At 43.1% G+C, this 22,276-nt stretch overlaps 1 protein-coding gene, 1 long non-coding RNA gene and 1 pseudogene across 3 annotated transcripts in view; all 3 read left to right on the top strand.

Annotated features, from left to right (window-relative positions):
- Nucleotides 1-3,563: 3,563 nt before the first annotated feature.
- On the top strand, nt 3,564-11,216 carry LOC110740650. The gene is made up of 3 exons (XR_002515553.1): nt 3,564-4,218; nt 5,121-5,190; nt 10,549-11,216. It is a non-coding gene; the product is annotated as an uncharacterized LOC110740650 (long non-coding RNA).
- Nucleotides 11,217-11,377: 161 nt separating this feature from the next.
- On the top strand, nt 11,378-13,997 carry LOC110740804 (annotated as a pseudogene).
- Nucleotides 13,998-15,981: 1,984 nt separating this feature from the next.
- DUSP16 (dual specificity phosphatase 16) overlaps nt 15,982-22,276 on the top strand; it is a 92,785-nt gene continuing 86,490 nt past the window's right edge. Inside the window, exon 1 of one of the 2 annotated variants that reach the window (XM_031650299.1) lies at nt 15,982-16,724. The gene's annotated coding sequence lies outside the window, so the exon portion shown is untranslated. Of the gene's footprint in view, nt 16,725-16,879; nt 17,848-22,276 lie in introns of those variants that run through there. The other variant, XM_003906015.5, reaches the window with a different exon arrangement.

Raw genomic sequence — 22,276 nt, 5'->3', positions numbered from 1 at the left:
ATCTTCCTCCAAAGATGCTGTTTGGCCTTCTGGAATTTCACACAACCATGGGTTACAAAGTTCCAAAAGGGACTGAGCCATGGGGAGAGGCTGAAAACCAAAGTTGTGGAGGCACAGTGACCAGCAGTTAGCAGAGAGTGCCTCTCGTGTTTGACACCATAAAGAATGGAGAGGAAATAGAAACGAACTATTAGCCTCAAGAAGAGACATGATTAATAGCAATACTTGGTATTTATGGCCAGGTGCAGTGGCTGAGCACTTTGGGAGACTGAGGTGGGCAGACTCATTGAGCCCAGGAGTTCGAGACTAGCCTGGGCAATATGACAAAAACCCCATCGCTACAAAAAGTACAACAATTAACAATTTTTTAGTGGTAAGCGCTTGTGGTCCCAGCTACTTCAGGAAGCTGAGGTGGAGGAGAGCCTGGGAGAGGTTGAGGCTGCAGTGAACCGTGATAGTGCCACTGCATTCCAGCCTGGGAAACAGAGTGAGACCCTGTTTAAAACAAACAAAACAAAATAACTTGGTATTTATATCACATCTTAGGTTTTATTTTTTTTTTATTTGTTTTTTTTTTTTGAGATGGAGTTTCATTCTTGTCGCCCAGGCTGGAGTGCAATGGTGCATTCTCTGCTCACTGCAACCTCCGCCTCTTGGGTTCAAGCGATTCTCCTGCCTCAGCCTTCTGAGCAGCAGGGATTACAGGCACCCACTACCACGCCTGGCAATTTTTTTTTGTATTTTTAGTAGAGACGAGGTTTCACCATGTTGGCCAGGCTGGTCTTGAACTCCTGACCTCAGGTGATCCGCCCATCTCAGCCTCCCAAAGTGCTGGGATTACAGGTATGAGCCACTGTGCCTGGCCCACATCTTATGTTTTATTAAAGGTTTATTTTATTTTTGAGATGGAGTCTCACTCTGTGTGAGTCTTGTTCTGTTGCGCAGGCTAGAGTGCAATGGCATGATCTCGGCTCACTGCAACCTCTGTCTTTGGGGTTCAAGCGATTCTCCTGCTTCAGCCTCCCAAGTAGCTGGGGTTACAGGCGACCGCCACTACACTTGGCTAATTTTTTTTGTATTTTTAGTAGAGACAGGGTTTCACTATGTTGGCCAGGCTGGTCGTGAACTCTTGACCTGAAGGGATCCACCCGCCTCGGCCTCCCAAAGTGCTGGGATTACAGGCATGAGCCACCACGCCCGGCCTTATTTTAAATAGTTTCATTTAATTCTCCCATTAATGCTATGAGGCAGAAATTTTTATTACTCCGTTTTGTAAACAAGAAAATGTGAAGTTAAGAAAATTATTTTTCCTGCAATTAGACAACAGTAAGTGGGAGAGTTGGGATTCAAACAGATCTGTCTGGTTCCAAAACCTAAGTGCTTCACTACTTGGGTGTCTGTCCTACCTGGACAGAGCCACTCAGCCAGGAAGTCAACAATATGTAGAGATTGCTTGTTAGATCAGGTAATTTCTGCTCGTTAAGTGGAGGTTATGGGGAGACATGTGGACATGGTGCAGTGGTATCCACCCTCCAGGTGTCTGCTTCTCATGAACATGAAGTCTTCCTAAAATGTATCCACTGTCAAACATCACTGCCAGTGGTGGCTTCTTGCTGAACATTTTTAATCGACTGTCCACCATAAGCCTAACTTTGACATGTCTAAAATATAGCTCCACTCTACCTCTCTACCTCAATCAGACCTTTCTCCTGACTTTCCTGTTTCTTTTAAGAATTTCGGCCGGGCACAGTGGCTCAAGCCTGTAATCCCAGCACTTTGGGAGGCCGAGACGGGCGGATCACAAGGTCAGGAGATCGAGACCATCCTGGCTAACCCGGTGAAACCCCGTCTCTACTAAAAAATACAAAAAACTAGCCGGGCGAGGAGGCGGGCGCCTGTAGTCCCAGCTACTCTGGAGGCTGAGGCAGGAGAATGGCGTGAACCCGGGAGGCGGAGCTTGCAGTGAGCTGAGATCCGGCCACTGCACTCCAGCCTGGGCGACAGAGTGAGACTCCGTCTCAAAAAAAAAAAAAAAAAAAAAAAAAGAATTTCATTATTCTTAAACCCAGCCACGGTAGATTCAACATCTATAAAAACTATGACAGCTACTATTCGTTAAGAATGCATTCCTGTTCTTGTGCTAAGCATTTTAGATGTCATCCATTTAATCCTCCCAACAACCCTATGAGGAAGGTACAATTATTAACCCCATTTTATAGATGAGGAAATTGAAGTTTATGTAAATTGCCAAAGGTGACACCATAGCATCATCTTTCATTACTCATCTCCTTCACCTTCCATAGCTCGTGAGTCGCCAAGTCCTGTCAGTTCTCCCTCTGTATTGTTTCTTGTGTTTGTTGCTTTCTCTCCATGTCCATTGTGACTATACCAGTCTTGCTCGTTTTTGACCTACGCCTGAATTGCTACCACAGCCCAATATGGTCTTCCTTGTTCTATAATCTTCCTTGCATCTTTCTAATTTGCTTTGCTCAGAGTAAGCCACGTAAAGTCCCACTTTTATTCCATCTATCTTCAAGTTCAAACCTTTAAACTGGAAAAGATACACCCAAATGTCCCCAGAGGTAATCTCTGGAGAGTGTTATGGTAGCAATATTTTTTAAAGAAATTAAATAACTTAGCTATATTAAAAGCAAAAGAAAAATGTGTTACGACTATATGTTGAAATGATAGGACAAGATGCATATAAAGATTAGCAACCATTGTACCTTATAAAATGTGTGGTTCTAGCCTTGGGGAACTCTCACTGGCCATCTGACCATCTGAAATATGCAAATCCTTTTTTAAGAGGCAAATCTTCTCATAAAAAGAATAGCTATGTAAATGTGTTTAATGTTTTCCATGTACTTATACATTTTATTATTAGTATTAAAATAACAAGTGTATGTGGAAAAAAAAAACAACTCAATCAAAATAGTACCAAAGGAAAATAGTAGCTATGGGTGGGGAAGGATGTGTTAATTAATTTGATTGTGGTAATCATTTCACAATGTATATGTATATCAAATGTTCGTATAGTATACCTTGAATTAGAATTCGTATCGTATACCTTCTATCTGTCAATTATGCCTCAGTAAAGCTACTGAAAAAAGAAAAAAAATTCTACCAAAGGATAAAACAATAAAAAAATTTATCTCTCAAGGTAACTGTTGAATAAGGTGTTTTGTATATTTTTCTTTACACATCTCTACTTCTCTGTAATTTACAGACTTTTCCTTTCTTTTTTTTTTTTTTTTTGGAAACAGAGTCTCTTGCTCTGTTGCCCAGGCTGGAGTGCAGTGGCACAATCTTGGCCTGCGCCACCACTCCCAGCTAAATTTTTATTTATTTATTTATTTATTTTTATTTTTGTTTATTTATTTTTTTTGACACGGAGTCTTGCTCTGTCGCCCAGGCTGGAGTGCAGTGGCGCCATCTCGGCTCACTGCAAGCTCCGCCTCCCATTCTCCTGCCTCAGCCTCCAGAGTAGCTGGGACTACAGGCGCCCGCCACCGCGCCTGGCTTATTTTTTGTATTTTTAGTAGACACGGGTTTTCACTATGTTAGCCAGGATGGTCTTGATCTCCTGACCTCGTGATCCGCCCACCTCAGCCTCCTAAAGCGCTGGGATTACAGGCATGAGCCACTGCGCCTGGCCAATTTACAGACTTTCTACAAGGAACATGTATTGCTTTATAATAAAACATTAGGTCAATAAAGCATAATGTAAACAAAGGAACCAAGCTCTCCATCATTCCCTGCTACTTATAACATAAAGTCTAAATTCTTTGACTGAGGCCTGTTGTAATTTGGCCCAAACTGCTTTCCAGGCTTATTATATACTATTAAATTTAAATGTTCTGCATCAGGTAAACTATTTTAAACACAATTTTTCCTGCTGTATCTCTGTCTTGTGCTTCTTTTTTCTTCCTGAAATGAGCTTCCCCATTCTCTTTTAATATCCCAACTCAATCTATTGTTCAAGGTCTTAGACCCATGGAAAGCCTTTCCTAAGAAAGAAGGAGTCAGTATGCAGTATTTACTATGTGTGCTAGGCCCTCTACTTGGAGCTTTACTTGGTACTTCATCTAACCCTCACAGTAATGCTGGAAGGTTGATGTTATCTTCATTTTGCAGATGAGGAGACTATGTTTCCCTCAAGCCACACAGCCAGTGTATGGTGGAGCTGGAATTTGTCACCGGCTGAATCTTCTGCCCCAGGTCAGCAAGTTCTCCTTTTTTCTAACTTTTGTAGCTCATATCTGAATGATAAGTTTTACCAGTAATCACAGAAGTGCATTCTAAGATAATGGCATTTCTTATAATATTATTTTTAACTAAGTTTGTGGTAATTTTTATTTGTGGTAACTTATATTCGTATTTTGGTTTATCTTCTCAACAAAAGTTCCTTTTGGGAAAACTTGGGTTCGAGTCCTAACTTGCTAGTAGTTATTTGTCTTTGAGCAAACTCTTTAACTTTTCTCAGCCTCAGTTTCCTCCACTATAAAATACAAAATAATAATACCTAACTCTTGGGGGTTGTGAGAGTTAAAAGCCCAGAATATTCCTTGTACAAAAGAGCTGCCTGTTGTGTATTTGATTTGACATGGTGATAGTTTATTGGATTTCAAATCCATTACATTTCTAGTTTCTTTATAGTAACTAGAAATATAGTTAACCACTATAGTGGTTTGAGATTTTTTTTTTTTTCCCCCCGAGACAGAGCCTTGCTCTGTCACCCAGGCTGGAGTGCAGTGATGCGATCTTGGCTATCTGCAACCTCTGCTTCCCGGGTTTAAGCAGTTATCCTGCCTCAGTCTCTCGAGTAGCTGGGATTACGGGCATCTGCCACTACGCCCGGTGAATTTTTGTATTTTTAGTAGAGATGGTGTTTCACCATGTTGGCCAGGCTAGTCTCAAACTCCTGACCTCATGATCTGCCCGCCTCGGCCTCCCAGAGTGCTGGGATTACAGGCGTGAGTCACTGTGCCCAGCTGCGATATTCTTAAAACTCAGTTACCTAAACTAGAGGAATAGATCTTTTGTGTCAAGACAATAGAAAATTGACTACATACACTTTAAAAGTATTTTTAATTAAAATTGGTTTTTTGCTTTTTGGTCAGAATATCCCATCTTGCTGTTTAACCAACATTGAACAAGAGGTTCAGTTACTGGTTAAAGACTGTTCCAAAGGTAAATGTTTCCATTTATAAACATGAATATTGTGACTGGATGTTGTTACTGTTAGTCCAGAAAGCCACTGTGAATTTAAAAACTTAGTACACTGAGACATATGTTTACTCAGAAAATGAAAAAAAAAACATTAAAAAATCTCTGGCCTGCAAAAACAGCAATTTTAAAAAACAGATTATTTATATCGGAAAAAAAGGAGGCCAAGCGCGGTGGCTCATGCCTGTAGTCTCAATACTTTGGGAGGCCGAGGCAGGAGGATTGCTTGAGTCCAGGAGTTTGAGACCAGCCTGGGCAACAAAGCAACACTCTGCCTCTACAAAAAAAAAAAAAAAAAAAATTTAGCTGGGCATGGTGGCACATGCCTGTAGTCCCAGCTACTCAGGAGGCTGAGGCAAGAGGACCACTTGAGTCCAGAAGGTTGAAGTTCAGTGAGCCATGAATGTGCCACTGCGTTCCAGCCTGGGTGACAGAGTGAGACTCTGTCAAAAAGAAAGGGAAAGGGGAAGGGGAAGGGAATTACTGTATTCATTCCAATTATTTTCTTCAGGGTCAGATAAAAAGAAGCCAAACTCACCTAAAGAAATGGTTCATACGGCCAGGTGCAGGGGCTCATGCCTGTAATCCCAGCACTTTGGGAGGCTGAGCTGGGTCGATCACCTGAGGTCAGGAGTTCAAGACCAGCCTGGTCAACATGGTGAAACCCTGTCTCTACTAAAAATACAAAAACATGCCTGTAATCCCAGCTACTCGGGAGGAGAATCACTCGAACTTGGGAGGCAGAGGTTGCAGTGAGCTGAGATCACACCATTGCACTCCAGCCTGGGCAACAGAGTGAGACTCCATCTCAAAAAAAAAAAAAAAAAAAAAAAGGAAGAAAGAAAGAAATTGTTCATAATTGTTTGACTTTTACAGCATCTTTATTACTATACTTCAGTTTTTCCATTCCTGCACAGATTTATTTATTTATTTAGTTGGAGATGGGGTCTCTCTCTGTCACCCAGGCTACAGTGCACAATCTATGGCACAATCTTAGCTCACTGTAATCTGGAACTACTGGGCTCAAGCAATCCTCTTGTTTCAGCTTCCTCAGTAGCCGGGTCTATAGGTGCATGCCACCATGCCTAGCTAATTAAAAAAACAACTTTTTTTGGTAGAGAGACGGTCTCACTATGTTGCCCAGTCTGGTCTTGAACTCCAGGCCTCAAGTGGTCCTCCTGCCTCAGCCTTCTGAGTAGGTAGGCCTACACACATGTGCCATCACATCTAGCCTTTCTGCATAGACTTTCTAGTAAAGGTGCTGTAAGACTTTTACTTGCTAAATTGAATTAGATTTCATTTCATTCTGTAGTTTGTGAGAGTTGGACATAATCCTTAGGATAATTGTTGAGGCAGAATAAAATATTAGACAGGGGCCAGGCATGGTGGCTCAAACCTGCCATCCCAGCACTTTGGGAGGCGAAGGTGGGCGGATCACTTGAGCCGAGGAGTTCGAGACCAGCCTGGGCAACATGGCGAAACCCAGTCTCTACTAAAAATACAAAAAGTAGACAGGCGTGGTGGCGTGTGCCTGTAGTTCTAACTACTTGGGAGGCTGAGGTAGCAAGATTGCTAGGGCCTGGCAGGTGGACGTTGCAGTGAGCCAAGATGGCCCCATTGCACTCTAGCCTGGGTGACAGAGTGAGACTCAAGAAAAAAAAAGGTATTTGCCACTTAAATTTAAATTTTTGGTGAGCTGTGAATCAACAATTGAGAAAAATTATAAGCAACTGCCAATAAATATTTTTAGCCTTTTATTTACTTTTTCCCTACTACCACCATTTTTTTTTAATTATGAGAGTACTTTTCAGCCTTTTAAAAGATAAATACACCTGAGGTTAGAAATGAAAATTCTATTATTATTAATATTTTACTTCACAGTTATTAAAAGACTTGTCAAAATACCCTAAGAAGAGCTGTAAATGTGTGTTCCATCTAATATTGAAAATAAGGTTTGGGCTGTAAGTAGCAAAAATCTCTCCTGAGATTACAACTAAGAAATTTTCATTTCTCATTTGTCTAATCCCTATTTGTTATGAATTGTTTTATTAAAACAAAACAAAACCTTAGACTGCTTGGCAGGTCATTAGGATTTTTGTAGGGTTTAAATATTCTACATCTGCCTCTAATAAGATTATCCGACTTTTCTCCTTCCCTGAACAATCTTCTTGAAAGAGTGGTTTATATTTCACAGTTTCCATTTTATTCCTTCTTACTCCTTTTTCGGCTCATTGCAATCTTGCCTTTGCAAGACTGCCTTCAGCAAAACCACTCTCTCCCCAGTTAATTTATTGCTAAATCAAAGAAATACATTTTCATCTTTATCTTATGGGACTTCCCCGAGGTATTAACCCACCAGAAACACACTCTTGCCCTGCTTGAAACTCTTTCTTGGCTCTCTTTCTGTAACAGCCATTTTCACTGCTTTCCTTTCTACTTCTCTAGTTTCTCCTTCTCAGTCTCCCTATGAGCCTTTCTTTTTTTTTTTAGACGGAGTTTTGCTCTTTTTGCCCAGGCTGTAGTGCAATGGTACAGTCTCGGCTCATTGCAGCCTCTGCCTCCTGGGTTCAAGTGATTCTCCTGTCTCAGCTTCCTGAGTAGCTGGGATTACAGGCATGCGCCACCATGCCCAGCTAAGTTTTGTATTTTTAGTAGAGACAGGGTTTTACCATGTTGGCCAGGCTGGTCTCGAACTCCTGACCTCAGATGATCCACCCGCTTTGGTCTCCCAAAGTGCTGGAATTACAGGCGTGAGCCACCGTGCCCAGCGTATGAGCTTCTTTAAACCTCACAGTTCCCTTGATTGCCAACATTTTTTTGCCTCACTTTCCTGTGGTCACATCAACCATTCATAACTACAATTAAATATAGTGAATGAATCCAAAATCTTTGTCTCTTGCCCAGACACTGTCTCTGACCTTTGGACATTGATAAATGCAATAGCTTACTCTTCTTGAGGTTCCATAGGCCCCTTGAACTTGACATGCTTAAAATTCAACTTCTTACCTTTTCTCTCCGCAAACTAAGCAGCACCACCATCCGCTCATTTGCTCAGAAATCTGGGAGTTACCCTTGACACTGCTTTTCCCCTTAACAGCTCATGTCTAATTGTTTGCAAGGTCCTTTTGATTCTAGCTTTTCAACATCTTGTATCTGTCTTCTCATTTCTATTTGATTCTCTAACTCATATAATTGTTTCCTGTCTTGCTTTATGTCTGCCCCACCTAACCATTCTTTTTATGGAAAAGTGTGAATCTGATCTTTCTTGTTTAAAAAATTTTCAATGGCTCCTCCATTGCTTGCCTTGAAAAAAGTCCAAATCCTTTGATATTTTAGATGGGGTTTCACTGTGTTGCCCAGCCTGGAGTGCAGTGGCACAATCCCAGCTCACTGCAACCTTGACTTCCTGGGCTCAAGTGATCCTCCTGCCTCAGCCTCCTGAGTAGCTGGGACTACAAGCATATGCCTCCTCACCTGGCTAATTTTTGTTTGTTTGTTTGTTTTTTGAGATGGAGTTTCACTCTTGTTGCCCAGCCTGGAGTGTAATGGCATGATCTTGGCTCACTGCAACTTCTGTCTCCTGGGTTCAAGCAATTCTTCTGTCTCAGCCTCCCGAGTAGCTGGGATTACAGGCATGCGCCACCACGCCCAGTTACTTTTTTGTATTTTTTAGTGGAAGCAGGGTTTCTCTATGTTGGTTAGGCTGGTCTCGAACCCCCGACCTCAGGTGATCCGCCTGCCTCAGTCTCCCAAAGTGCTGAGATTACAGGCGTGAGCCACCACACCCGGCCACATCTGGCTAATTTTTTTTTTTAAGTTTTTTTGTAGAGATGAGGTCTGGCTATGTTGCCCAGGCTGTTCTCGAACTCCTAAGCCCAAGTGATCTGCCTGCCTTAGCCTCCCAAAGTGCTGGGATTACAGGTGTGAGCCACTGTGTGCCATTGGCTATGTAACCCTGAGCAAGTTAACTGTAAACTGGGAAGATTAATAGTTATGAGAATTAAATGAGGTAATATTCAATAAATGTTAGCTATTATTATTATGATTAACATCCTCGTTCATGACTTTGAAAATAGTACTATCATTTCCTTAAGATAAATTCTTTTTTTTTTTTTTGAGATGGAGTCTAGCTCTGTTGCCTAGGCTGGAGTGCAGGGGCCCCATCTCAGCTCACTGCAACCCTGCCCCCCAGGTTCAAGTGATTCTCCTGCCTCAGCCTCTCGGGTAGCTGGGATTACAGGCATCTGCCACAACTCCCGGCTAATTTTTGTATTTTTAGTAGAGACGGGGTTTCACTGTGTTGGCCAGATGGTCTCGAACTCCTGACCTCGTGATCCACCCGCCCGAGCCTCCCAAAGTGCTGGGATTACAAGCGTGAGCCACCACACCTGGCCAAGATAAATTCATAAAGTAAAATTGTTGGGTATGCATTTTTAAAGACGTTCGTAAGCATATTGCCAAACTGCCCTCCAGAAGAGTAATACCTGTTTATATTCTCACCAGTGGTATTGAGAGTCTGTTTCTCCACACTGTTAACTCAATTGTGGGATTGCCAGTTTTTAAAATAACTGCCAAACTGATAAGTGAAAAATCGTCTCGTTTTTGTAACTTACTGAGTCTGTTTAACAAATCTGCTGCAGAAGGCTGGGCACGGTGGCTCAGGCCTGTAATCCCAGCACTTTGGGAGGCCGAGACGGGCGGATCACAAGGTCAGGAGATCGAGACCATCCTGGCTAACATGGTGAAACCCTGTCTCTACTAAAAAATACAAAAAACTAGCCGGGCGAGGTGGCAGGTGCCTGTAGTCCCAGTTACTCGGGAGGCTGAGGCAGGAGAATGGCGTGAACCCGGGAGGCGGAGCTTGCAGTGAGCTGAGATCCGGCCACTGCACTCCAGCCTGGGTGACAGAGCAAGACGCCGTCTCAAAACAAAAACAAAAACAAAAACAAAAACAAAAAACCCCACAAATCTGCCGCAGAAAGATCAGATACAGACTGATAACATAGTGTTGGCCGGGCTGGTCTTGAACCCCCGACCTCAGGTGTCAGCCTGGCCAAAACGGTGAAGCCCCGTCTCTACTAAAAATACAAAAATTACCCAGGTGTGGTGGTGCATGCCTGTAATCCCAGCTACTCAGGAGGCTGAGGCAGGAGAATCACTTGAACCTGTGAGACCGAGGTTTCAGTGAGCCAAGATCGCACCACTGCACTCCAGCCTGGGCGACAGAGTGAGACTCCATCTCAAAAAAAAAAAAAAAAAGTTGTTGCTGTTTACTTTGTTTTGATTGTACATCTTAACATTGATGTTTTTCATCTCTTTCAGGACTGAGAACTTACACATTTTTGAACTCCTTTACTTCCCTCTTTCCTTCCAATTCCTTAGGAATGAGCATGCATTTGTGTAATTGAGTTGAATAAAATTTAACACATATTTCCTATTAAACTTTTAAGCTCAATAGTCCAGTTTCTTTGTATACCTTTCCTTGGGGAGCGCAGAGTGCTGTACTGAGTGTTGGTGACCTGTTTTGAATTCCTCTTTAGTCTCTAACCAGCTATACAACCTTGGGCAAGTCGTTTAACCTCTCTGGATCTTCATTTTCTTACATGTAATGTAAGTGAGATGGTACCAGGTAAATTCCTAGGTATCTTCTAGTTCTCACATCACACAGGTAACATTTTTCTTCCAAGAAGTTCTTTCCTACTCTGTTGTAAATATTGCCCTCCTCCAACATAGTGTCATCTCTTTGAGGCAGAACTTGCTTCTTTCTAGAACTGTAATTTGTTCAGTGTCGTGAACCCTAAGATAACAGTAGCACTACTATCCCAAAAGTATAGCCAAGACTTCAATGTGAAGTAGGTCTTACTCACTTTTTTTGTGTGTGTGATAAAATCCTTTGAAAATTTGTTGCAGCTGTGCATGGTGGTTCATGCCTGTAACCCCAGCACTTTGGGAGGCTGAAGCAGGAGGACTGTGCTTGATCCCAGGAGTTCAAAACCAGGCTGGGCAACAAAGCAAGACCCCATCTCTACAAAAAGAAAATGTTTTAAAAAATAGCCAGGCATAGTGGTTTGCACCTGTAGTCCTAGCTACTTGGGACGCTGAGGCAGGAGGATTACTTGAGCCCTGGAAGTTGAGACTGCAGTGAGCCATGATTATGTACTTCAGCCTGGGCAGTGGGAGACCCCATCTCATTAAAAATGAAAAGAAAAGAAAATCTGTTGAAAGCTAGAGACCCACTCACAGAAAAACATATATAAGCATATATACACATAATTTTAGGGGGCTCTTAGACCCTCTGGAGCCCATCTATATACTCTCTAGGAATCCACAAATCCTAGGCTAAGAACATTTGACTTCGGAACATTCAAAGGATCCTTGGAGATTAACAAAATTGCCAAAAACACTCAATTCCTATTGGAAAAGGGAGCTGCTAAATTACATTAAGAATATTAAAACTCTTTTTGCTGCTGCAGCTGAAGCCATGCGTGTGCTCAGGCTTCAGAGGAAGTTTGCCTCTAGTGTCTTTTGCTATGGCAAAGAGAAGGTCTGGTTGGCTCACAGAGACCAATGTTAACTCCCATCAGCAAATCCAGAAGCTGATCAAACATGGGCTGATCATCCGCAAGCCCGTGCCTGTCCATTCCCAGGCTCCTTGATGCCAGAAAAACCTTGGCCCAGCGGAAGGGCAGGCACCTGGGCATAGGTAAGCAAGAGGGTACAGCCAATGCCTGAATGCCAGGTAAGGTAACCTGGATGAGGAGAATGAGGATTCTGTGCCAGCTGCCTAGAAGATACTGTGAATCTAAGAAGATTGATTGCCACATGTATTACACTCTGTACCAGAAGGTGAAAGGGACTGTGTTCAAAAACAATCATATTCTCATGGAATCATCTGCAAGCTGAAGGTAGACAAGTCCCGCAAGAAGCTCCTGGCGGACCAGGCTGAGGCCCACTGGCCTAAGACTAAGGAAGCGTGCAAACTCCATGACGAGTGCCTCCAGGCCAAGGAGGAGATCATCAAGATGTTGTCCAAGGAGGAAGAGACCAAGAAATAAAGCTCCTCCTTTCTTGTCTATACATAGTGGCCTCAGTAATTACATAGACCAATCATTCAAATAAAACAGGCTTTTATCTGCTTGAAAAAAACCCAGCTCTCTAAAACCCAACCTTTAATGCTTACTTACTTGCAAATATCCTCTTCATAAATCAGATCATGTACTAACTGCTTAAATCTTTTAGAATAGAATGTGAACGCCATACACTATAAGGTACTACATAATCTGGCTCCTGCCCAACCTTGTTTTATACTTTTGTGCCCCACTGGCTTCCTTTGGCTCTGGGAACACACCTACTCTCTATAAGTCACTCTGTTTCTGCTGAAGGGTCTTAGAGTGACCTGTTTTCTCTACCCTGACCACTTCCCCTGTTGCCATCCTTAAGGTCTCAGTTCAAATGCCCCTCTTCATTTGAACTTCCCCCACCACCTTCACCCCTACCCTAAGTCATTCACTATCACCTCACCCAGTTTTCTCCCCGTGTAGTCCATCTTGTCACAGTCCAGGCCGTGGTTTTTGTTTATTGACTTACTGTCTTCTCTCTCCGCTCGAATGTTAGTTTCATGAGATAGGGAGCCTTCCCTATCTTATTTATAACCATATTCCCAGAGCTAGGTGCAGTGCCTGGCACATATGGGTAGTAGGCACTCAATTGCTGTTTGTCAATGAATAAATTTCAGCCAGGGAGGGATTAAGTAAGACCTTAAGAGGGTCTAAACACTAAGGATTATGGTGCTCCTCCCCCATATTTAATTCTAACTAGCAATTTTGGTGCTCCTTCCCCATATTTAACTCTAACTAAAAACAGTACTAAACCACACACTTACACGTACTGAAGCAAAAATAGCTTCTTTCTAGATTATCTGATTGTAAATCTTGGACTCCCTGCCTTGCTAGTGCCCTAAGTTTATGTGCTCTTCCTCCATCCTGGGGGAATCTAGCACTCAGCCCTCTAGATGTGTTGGACACTGTTTTAGTTTAAAATTGCCTATGACTACAAACAATCTTACTGGGATATTGATGAAAATCATGTTAAATCTATAGATCAATTTGGGAAGAAATAACATCTTTATTGATTCTTCCAATCCATGAATATAGTATGCCATTCCAATTAGTCTTCTTTAATTTCTTTCATCAGCATTTTATAATTTTCAGCACACAGATCTTGTACATGTTTTGTTAGATTTACATGTAAATATTTCACGTTCTTTGGAGCAATTATAAATGGTTCTGTTTTTGTTTCCACGTATTTATTGTTAGTATGTAGAAAACCTTTCTCAGTAAAAGAAAGAGAAATGTACTCTTCGGTGAAATAAACTTGTTCAGTGGTTTCTCCTTCACCTGCTGGGCAGGTAACAATCTATTTATCTTAACATTCAAGTACCTCCACAATGTGCCTCTGTATCTCTTAAACTTAACCTCATACCTAATTGCTACATACCGATTTCTACTGCTACTGGAAGGGTTTACTCTTCTCTCACCTGAATACACCTTACTCATCATTCATTCCACCTCCTTGTCTTGGTTCATTGCCATTTGTCCTCTGGAATTGTCCCTCCACTGGCTTCTTCACTGCAAACTAAATCTGAATTATCCTTCAAGGATAAGGTCAAAACTCTTTATAAGGTGCCTTCCCTTATAATCCCAGCCTACATTGCTCCTTTTCTTTTTTTTGAGATGGAGTCTCACTCTGTTGCCAGGCTGGAGTCTGGAGTGCACTGGTATGATCTCGGTTCACCGCAACCTTTGTCTCCCAGGTACAAGTGATTCTCCTGCCTCAGCCTCCTGAGTAGCTGGGACTACAGGCGCCTACCACCATGCCCGGCTAATTTTTGTATTTTTAGTAGAGATGGGGGTTTCACCATGTTGGCCAGGATGGTCTCGATCTCTTGACCTCGTGATCCACCAGCCTCGGCCTCCCAAAGTGGTGTAATTATAGGCTTAAGCCACCGCGCCCGGCCCCCTGACTCTTTTAACCAATATTGTACATCACTCAATCATTGATTTCGTTTTTAATGAGCTTTAATCTACGTCTTGTTTCCAGAAATAGATGAAATACCCTGAGAGGCTTCCATGATAGCTATGATGGCACCACATCATACATTACACACACTTAATTGTGTAACTGAGGAAAGGGGAGAAACGTTTCAAGCCATGTCAGTTAAAGTAAGGTTACGGGAACTTTGGCATGCAAAGGGGATACCATTAATTCTCACGAATCTTTCCTTCAGGCAAGATCCATGCTCTGTACCACTAGTAAAAGGACTATCTTCTCTTTCAGTCCTAAAAATCCCAACACCTCCAACAAAGGTCTACAGTTAGTAGATTTTTAGGGGTTTCCTGGTAGAGCACAAATAATCCCAGGGAAGCTGCAGTAACACCTCCTGGCCAGCAGAGGACAAGGAGCAGTGGGAGAGATTTGCTTCGCCTAGCAGAAGTCTTCAGAGGCCAGAGGCATAGGCTCCAAGTTGCTTCTCCATCTGTGGCCTTCAGGCTTTACCTACTACTGCCAGAGGTGCTAGGGCGCCTCCCATCTTCAAATGGGCTTTTTTCCCTCCTATAAAAGATGGGCCAGAAGTTCCCAGAACCTTACCCCGCAACACTAACCTTCAATGATTACCAATCATAAGGAATGCCCTTTAGTTGCAGGACTTAAAGGCAGAAAAGTAGTAACAGGGGTGTATTATCTTTCTAATCCACCCAAACCTGCTTCTCAGTTCTTTTGCTAGTGGAAAAAAGTGCTTTAGGCAGGGTGCACATGGATATGCCACAACAAACAGTGCCTTTAGGGTCCAGTGTCCCAATCCGGCACATTGCAAACGGAATATTTTAAGAGTTAGATTATCCCTACACATAAATTCTGGCTCATGGAGCAGTCCACTCGCAGGGGGCTTTTCCGTCATTAATCACATCTTTGTTATGTGATATCCACGTGAGTACTTCTCAGTAGAAGCAGCTTCATGCTCAAATGCTCAAAGAACATTGGAATAAAGCTCCGATTGTCCTATTCAGTGATTCCAAGTCCTGGTTTGTCACCACCTTAGGTCTCTCGTTTTCCAAAGTGCGTAATATCATCTCAAAACAAAGAGATTTTAATGAATTCAAATAATGAAATACACGAGGTACGTGGAGTTAATAAAGGGTTTTGTACCTCTCAAGAGGCGGTGAACCCTTGGTCTGATTTAAAGATGTTTCAGCGCTGCGTCCTGTAGAAAACATTTTTAAAGAAAATGTAGGCTGCTATCCTTGTATTTGTAAATATAAGTAAAGTAATGTAGGAACATTTATGAGGGGGTTTTCACCATAAACATATAGGTAGCTGAATGCCTGACAACAGTAGTGTGATTTTTCTTGAAGTACCTGTAACTTCTGAGAGATGGCAGAGCCTTGCCTTTTGCATTCGTCAGGCTTTTTACCGAGCGATTGTAATTCTCTCAAATCAGTGTTTGCGTTTTTTGATGTTGGTGAGGCAGCTGGAAACAGCTCAAGGAGGGGGGAAAGGTTCTGGGTCTGGGTGAGGAGAAAACCCTCCGATACCTGTTGGGGCGCAGTACTGGAGGGGGTCGGGGCCGCGAGCCCGGGGGGCGGCGGGCGCGCGGGCGCGGAAGGAGGAGGAGGAGGAGGGGTAGGAGGCCGCGGGGCCGCCTCCTCCGGCAGCTCCGGCTCCTCCCAGCGGCGCCCGCGGAACCTGCCTCAGAGTCGCCGGACTCGGGAAGGGAACATGACCTGACCCCTCCCCGAGCGGCCGGAACGAGGCGCGGAGCCGCGCTCCGGCCTCGGGCGGCCGCGGGATGGGCGGGCGCGCGGCCCCGCCCGGCGCCCACCGCCCTGCCCTCGCCTGTCTCCTCCTTTCCCCGGGGCTCCGCTGAGTTCATTCACTGGGATTGGTTTCAAGTGACGCCATCTCTTTATTTTTAAACCAATGACCTCATCCGCGCTTGAAGTTTCCTGACCAGCGACTCTTTCTCTTTCCCCCAACCCCCCACCCCACCCCCCCGCCTTTCCCCCTCTTTCTATGTATCAGTGTTCGGGGGGCTTTAATCAGTTTTTGAACGATTATTACCACCTCTCCCTCCCCTCAGCCCCCGCTTTCACAACGCGACCCCCCACCTTTACCTCCCTAAGTTCTTCATCTCCTTCGACATTTTTTTTTGAAGGCTGATTGGGGGGGAGGGTGGAAGAGAAAGAGTGAAGAAAAGTTGCGAGCGTCTCCTCTCTTCCTAAGCCTCCCGCCCCCACCCACCCCTCAGAGAAGGAGAAGATAATATAGTGAAAAGAAGAGGAGGAGGAGAGCGACGGGACGGGACGCGAGCGGGAGCGCAGCCGCCCTCTCGGCTCCGCGGCGGCGCCTCGCAAGCCCGGGAGGCGAGGGGGGCCCGAGGGGAGACGCCGTGACAACTTTCGTTTCCCTCTGAGGGAATTGGGAGGTCGGCGGCCCCAAAAGTAAGTGGCCTTGGCGGGCCGCGCTGGGTGTGCGGGCGGGAGGGTCCGGGGCCCGGGGCGCCTTGCCGCCCGGCCGCATGGACGCTCCGCAGCGCGCCCCGACTCCCGGTGCGGGGAGCCGCGCTCTGGCCCCGCCGGCTCTGCCTTCCCGGGCGTACCGGCCACCCTTTCGGGAGGCGGCGTGGGGGCGACCGCGGCCGGGGGCCGCAGGAGCGTTTGAAGCGCGGGTGTAGGCCTGGCTGGAGGCTGGCCGGAGCGGGAAGGGGGCGTGCGGCTGGGCGCGGGGTCGCAGTGGGTGCGCTCCCGGCCGCTGCGCTGCCAGCGGGCTTGGACCGGGCCCCGCCGAGAGGAGCGGCCGCCGCGGGACGCGGCACCTTCGCGGGCGAAGCTGCTCACTTCCAGGCGCGAGTGTTACACAACACGCCTGCCAAGTGGGGCCCCGGCCTGACTGTTCCCATTATCCCCAATTCGCCTTTGGTGTAATCAGCGAGGCCACCTGGGTGGTGACGGTGCTGCTTTCTTCAACCAGCCAACCAAAAAAGCCCTCAATTTTCGGACAGGGGCTCGGGTCTTGGCGTTGGGGGGCCCGATGCCTAGTGACTTCTTTATTTACACTAGCTGCAAAACGTGAGAAATAAAAAAGCCCAGGGTCTGTGTATCACGTGTAGTTTCATGTAATGGAACACCACAGAGGGAAATATCTTCAGATGCTGGGTTTATTTCCTAAAGAATACCAGTAATGAACCAGAGAAAATGCAAGTAGATCTGAAAATGAATGGATACTGCAAAATCCTAAAGAAGTTTAGAAAACATCAGCTGCAAGGGTTCTTGGCGTTTTGAAGTCGTGGGTGTCTCAGATTGGAGAAAGCACACCTCTAACCAGCCTGTGATGAATAAGGTGGGGACGAAAAAAGCCTGTTGCATAATCTCATTTGCCGTGGGGTTTGCTGTGCCGTCCCCTTGAACCAAAGGGAAGTGAGTTAAGATGCAGGGTTTTAAAACTCTATGAAGTTTTTATTTACCCAGTGCTCTGGCTGCCACTTCTGTTTTAAAAGATTATAAGTAAATAATCTGCTCTTTCAAGTGAACCAAACCTATCAAACCTGTTTAGAAAATAAACCAGGTATGTTTCTTTCTCTTCTTTCTTTTCCGAGTGTTTGTGTGTGAAATTTACCATCCATGCAAAAGCTTAGGACTAGTGTTTGGGGAACGGAGACTGTCAGAGAAAATGCCTCTTTATGCCACTCACCTTATGGGGCTGATGGAGAGTCCATGTAAAGGACAACCATTTCCTCAAAGGATTTTCATCTCCATCAAGAAAAGCCTTTTTAAAGTTAAGGTAAAATTGTAAAAGAAGAGATTTCGTACCAATTGAATTAATTACTCTTTAATACTTTTCCTTGAGAATCACATATATTGGTGGATACCACTTGGGAGGCTCGTGGAGTCTATTTGGTGAAGGCAGCAGCTTGGAGAAGTAAAATGAAAAGCAGAATGTATGGCTTTGTGTAGGGATTTTAGTAAAAATGTGAGTAGGCACGGTGAAAGGTTTTTGTGTTTTAAAATTGTGGAATTTACTGAGTTTGAAGACAATGTGGAAAGTTGCATTAAAACTTTTTTAAAATTTGGCTAACATTTGCAGTCTTATATAAAAATTTAGGCTGAATAACAGCAGCCCAAGAGTTGGATTTTAGGTAAAATAAGTTTTGCATTTATCAAAATTCTACATGGGGGAAAAAATTAGAAATGAACTTATTTTGAATTTTGTTAATGTGGTGAATAGTGTATTGAAAATAACTCGGTTCAAGTACTATAAATGTACATTCAGATAAAAAAATGTGTAAACTGTGGTAATTATTATTATTATTATTTTTAGTATTAACCTCTGCTATATCAGCAACTCAAAGTAAAATATCTCATTTGGCTTGATTATGGTGCCAAATGATCATAGTGCATGATTGTGGAGGGGGCTAGGAACAGAACTGCAGAATTATCCAGTTTTGCTCCTTTTTCAATTTAGAATGCCCTGTCCTTTTGTTCAGTTTGGTGATTGTGTGTACCTATAAAATAAAAATAGACATGTAAAATTGGGCGTTGGAGTCTCTTGGGCCAAAAACTTAATGGCAGTGACTGAGAAGGCAGCAAAAGAGGAGATCCTGTTATCCCAGTTCTTTTCCTTTTTCCTACACATTTAAAAATTATTTGTGGGACACTTGAGAGTGGCAGTGAGGCTGAGATGGGAGTGGGGAAGAGTAGGTGTGAGAAGGTTGCAGAGTTTAGGTAGGGATCAGGAGAAGAGGCAGGATTTATGTGTAAGTGTGTTTTGATGCTATTTTCTGTAAATGCCTGTACTGGGAATTTAATTTCATACAGTTTTTAGCATATGGGATTAATATATTGGTGAAGCAGATGTATATAGCTGTCCAGTATTAACTTTTTTCAATTTTCTGCTACTCCTAAAATCCTGCTAAATATAATTTGCTAGAATTACCAGTGTAATAATTTATCCTAGAACTCTAAGTTTTCCTAGACAAAAATAGTTTTCTACTTCGTGTTACCTGAACTAAAAATTTCACTGGACGTTCAGTGTTTTTTAGAATGCGTTGAGTTCTCAAGCAAAAGGTACTTTAGTTTGAAGAAGTAAATTAATATAGGGTGAACTCATTTGGATCAGAATCCCAAGAAAATGAGATAATTTAGAGGAAACAAAACAGATTTTATGACAGATTTCAACAGATGAAAGGGGCTAGTTAAAAAGATTTCACAGGAAAAACCATAGTTGATGCTTGATTGGCTTTAAAAGAAATTTCCTGATCATTTAAAACTGAGATATTCACCATTGTAAAAGAAAATCCGAATGTTGGCTTAAACAAAAAACATAATTAGGAAAATAAGTCTTGCCCAAAGCAACATATGATAAATTCCAAAACCAGATGTCAGTTTTTTTTTCCTGATTTTTCTTGTGTTGTAGACAATCTGTTATTTGTATGCATTTCATTATCCTTGATGATCAAGGGTTGGCTGTGTGAAGAGAGGTTCATAAAGGTTGACTGAATTTAAAGAAGCAGGCTCAGGCTTTACGAAGAGGCAGTTCTCCTACACAGATGGATTGAGACGGGGAGTTAGAATTTTAATCAAATACATAACTGGAGGAAACAGTGGCTCAAAAGAAGGATGTAAGACAGATTACCTTGGCCTTGGACAGGTACAAAGAAATAATAAAAGCTTGCCAGAAGTATGATCAGTAAGGAAGGGAATGGAATACATCTTGTCATGAAAGGAAAGAGGAATAAATGGAAAAATGCCCTCTTATACCTCAGCAACAAGAGAGAGTAATGAAACTTCACGCCCTTCTTGATTGGGGTTAGAAACATCATTATAGGTATTGCTACAAACTGACAAGATTTTTTATTACATTAAAAAATGTAGGCCAGGTGTGGTGGCTCATTCCCATAATCCCAGCACTTTAAGAGGCTAAGGCAGGAGGCTCACTTGAGCTCAGGTGTTGAGACCAGCCTAGGCAACATAGACCTTGTTTCCAAAAAAAATCAAAAAATTAGCCAGGTATGGTAGGCAGCTGTGGTGCCAGCTACTTGGGAGGCTGAAGTGGGAGGATCTCTTGAGCCTGGGAGGTCAAGGCTGCAGTGAGCTATGATCGTACTGCTGCGCTTCAGCCTGGGCAACAGAGCAAGACACTGTATCAAAAAAAAAAAAATCTTGAGGGAGAGTGATAGAGTAAATTATGAGCATTAATTATAATTATGAGAATGTAAAATTTAAAATTGTCAGAAATAAAAATAAAGAGGGATTCACTGTAATATCATGGCCTATTTTGAGTTAATTTTAAAGGGAGGGATACATTATAAAAAACTGAAATTATTAACTGAATTTCTGGATTAACTACTGATATGAATCAAGCAAAACATTTGTTAACAGTGTGCTGTTTACGTGTGCCGAGATGGATGCCAAAAGTTGGGGACACTGGTCCATGTTCTTACGGAGAACAGGATTATAAAAATTTTAAGGGAGATACATATGCAAAGATAAACAATTACCAGACAGCTGGCAAGTGCCAAATTCAGGTACAAAAGAGAAAGAGGGCTCAGGGAGGTAATCTTCATAGAGATAATAGAGTTTGACCCTGGCGTTAAAGATTGGTTAACATGTGTATGGAGAAAGGGAAGTGGCGGAGGTCAAAGGCAGAAGGTATTCATTCACCCATCTCATTCAGCAAATTTATGCTGAGCTTCTACGAAGTGCTAGATCCTGGCCATACAGTGAAAAATAAGAGAAGGTTTTTGCCCTTACATAACTTACATTCTAGTGGGAGAATAAACAAGAAAGACAATAAACAAGTAAACAGTACATTAAAAAAGTAATGTTAAATAGTGGTAAGTAGTAAAGGTAATGATCAGGGTCAGTAAATCGTACTTATTCTGTGAATCAGTTGCTTTGCCTGTCATAGTCTAATGAATAGTCTTCATGTTACAACTTTAAACTTTTAACAATATTAACATGTACATGTTAATATTCATGTACAGTCCAAATGAATTTGAATAAAATCTACACATTAACCAGCTTTTAAAAAAAGAAACGTGAATTAAAGAAAAAGAAACCTGTGTGACTTTTTTCGGTCAAGGCATGGAAACTTAGTGTTTTTTTGTCTTTTTTTTTTTTTTGAGATGGAGTGTGTCTTGCTCTGTCATCAGGTTGGAGTGCAATAGCGCCATCTCGGCTCACTGCAACCTCCGCCTCCTGGTTTCAATCGATTCCCCTGCCTCAGCCTCCCGAGTAGCTGGGACTACAGGCGTGTGCCACTGCACCTGGCTAATTTTTTTTTGTATTTTAGTAGAGATGGGGTTTCACCATGTTGGCCAGGATGGTCTCGATCTCCTGACCTCGTGATCCACCTGCCTCGGCCTCTCAGAGTGCTGGGATTACAGGTGTGAGCCACCACGCCTGGCCAGAAACTTTAGATTTTTTTTTTTAATGCCTCATTAATTTATTCATAATTCTTTTGCTGCCATTTGCTAAGAATCTCATGTTTTTTACAATGAGATTAATATCATTGTTTACTGTTCAGTTAGGTTTTTCATGTATTGGGCTATATTCTTAGGTTAGACTCTCTCTGTTAGGAACAATAATCACAATAGTGTCATAAAGTGAAGCTAAATTCCAGAGATTGTTTTGTATGGGAACATACGAAAGAAAAGATGTACAGACAATAAACTGTTGCGCTTAATTACCAGTAGGTAAACTAGGGTAAGGGATGACATCTGTTCAGCTTTTGTCCTGATGGCATATTTTTTTCCTGTATTACCCCAAATAGTAAAAACCTGAAGCAAAAATGTTCCAAAATGGGGAAGTTTTGATCTTTCCTGTGGTTATTTGACTACCAGATTTGTTTTGTTATTGTTTAGAAGATGTCCTGGCCGGGCGCGGTGGCTCAAGCCTGTAATCCCAGCACTTTGGGAGGCCGAGACGGGCGGATCACGAGGTCAGGAGATCGAGACCATCCTGGCTAACACGGTGAAACCCCGTCTCTACTAAAA

The sequence above is a fragment of the Papio anubis genome, chromosome 9 (assembly GCF_008728515.1).
Source record: "Papio anubis isolate 15944 chromosome 9, Panubis1.0, whole genome shotgun sequence".
Taxonomy (NCBI): Eukaryota; Metazoa; Chordata; class Mammalia; order Primates; family Cercopithecidae; genus Papio; species Papio anubis.
The sequence above is the reverse complement of the archived record's forward strand: the minus strand, read 5'-3'. Positions and strand labels throughout refer to the sequence as shown.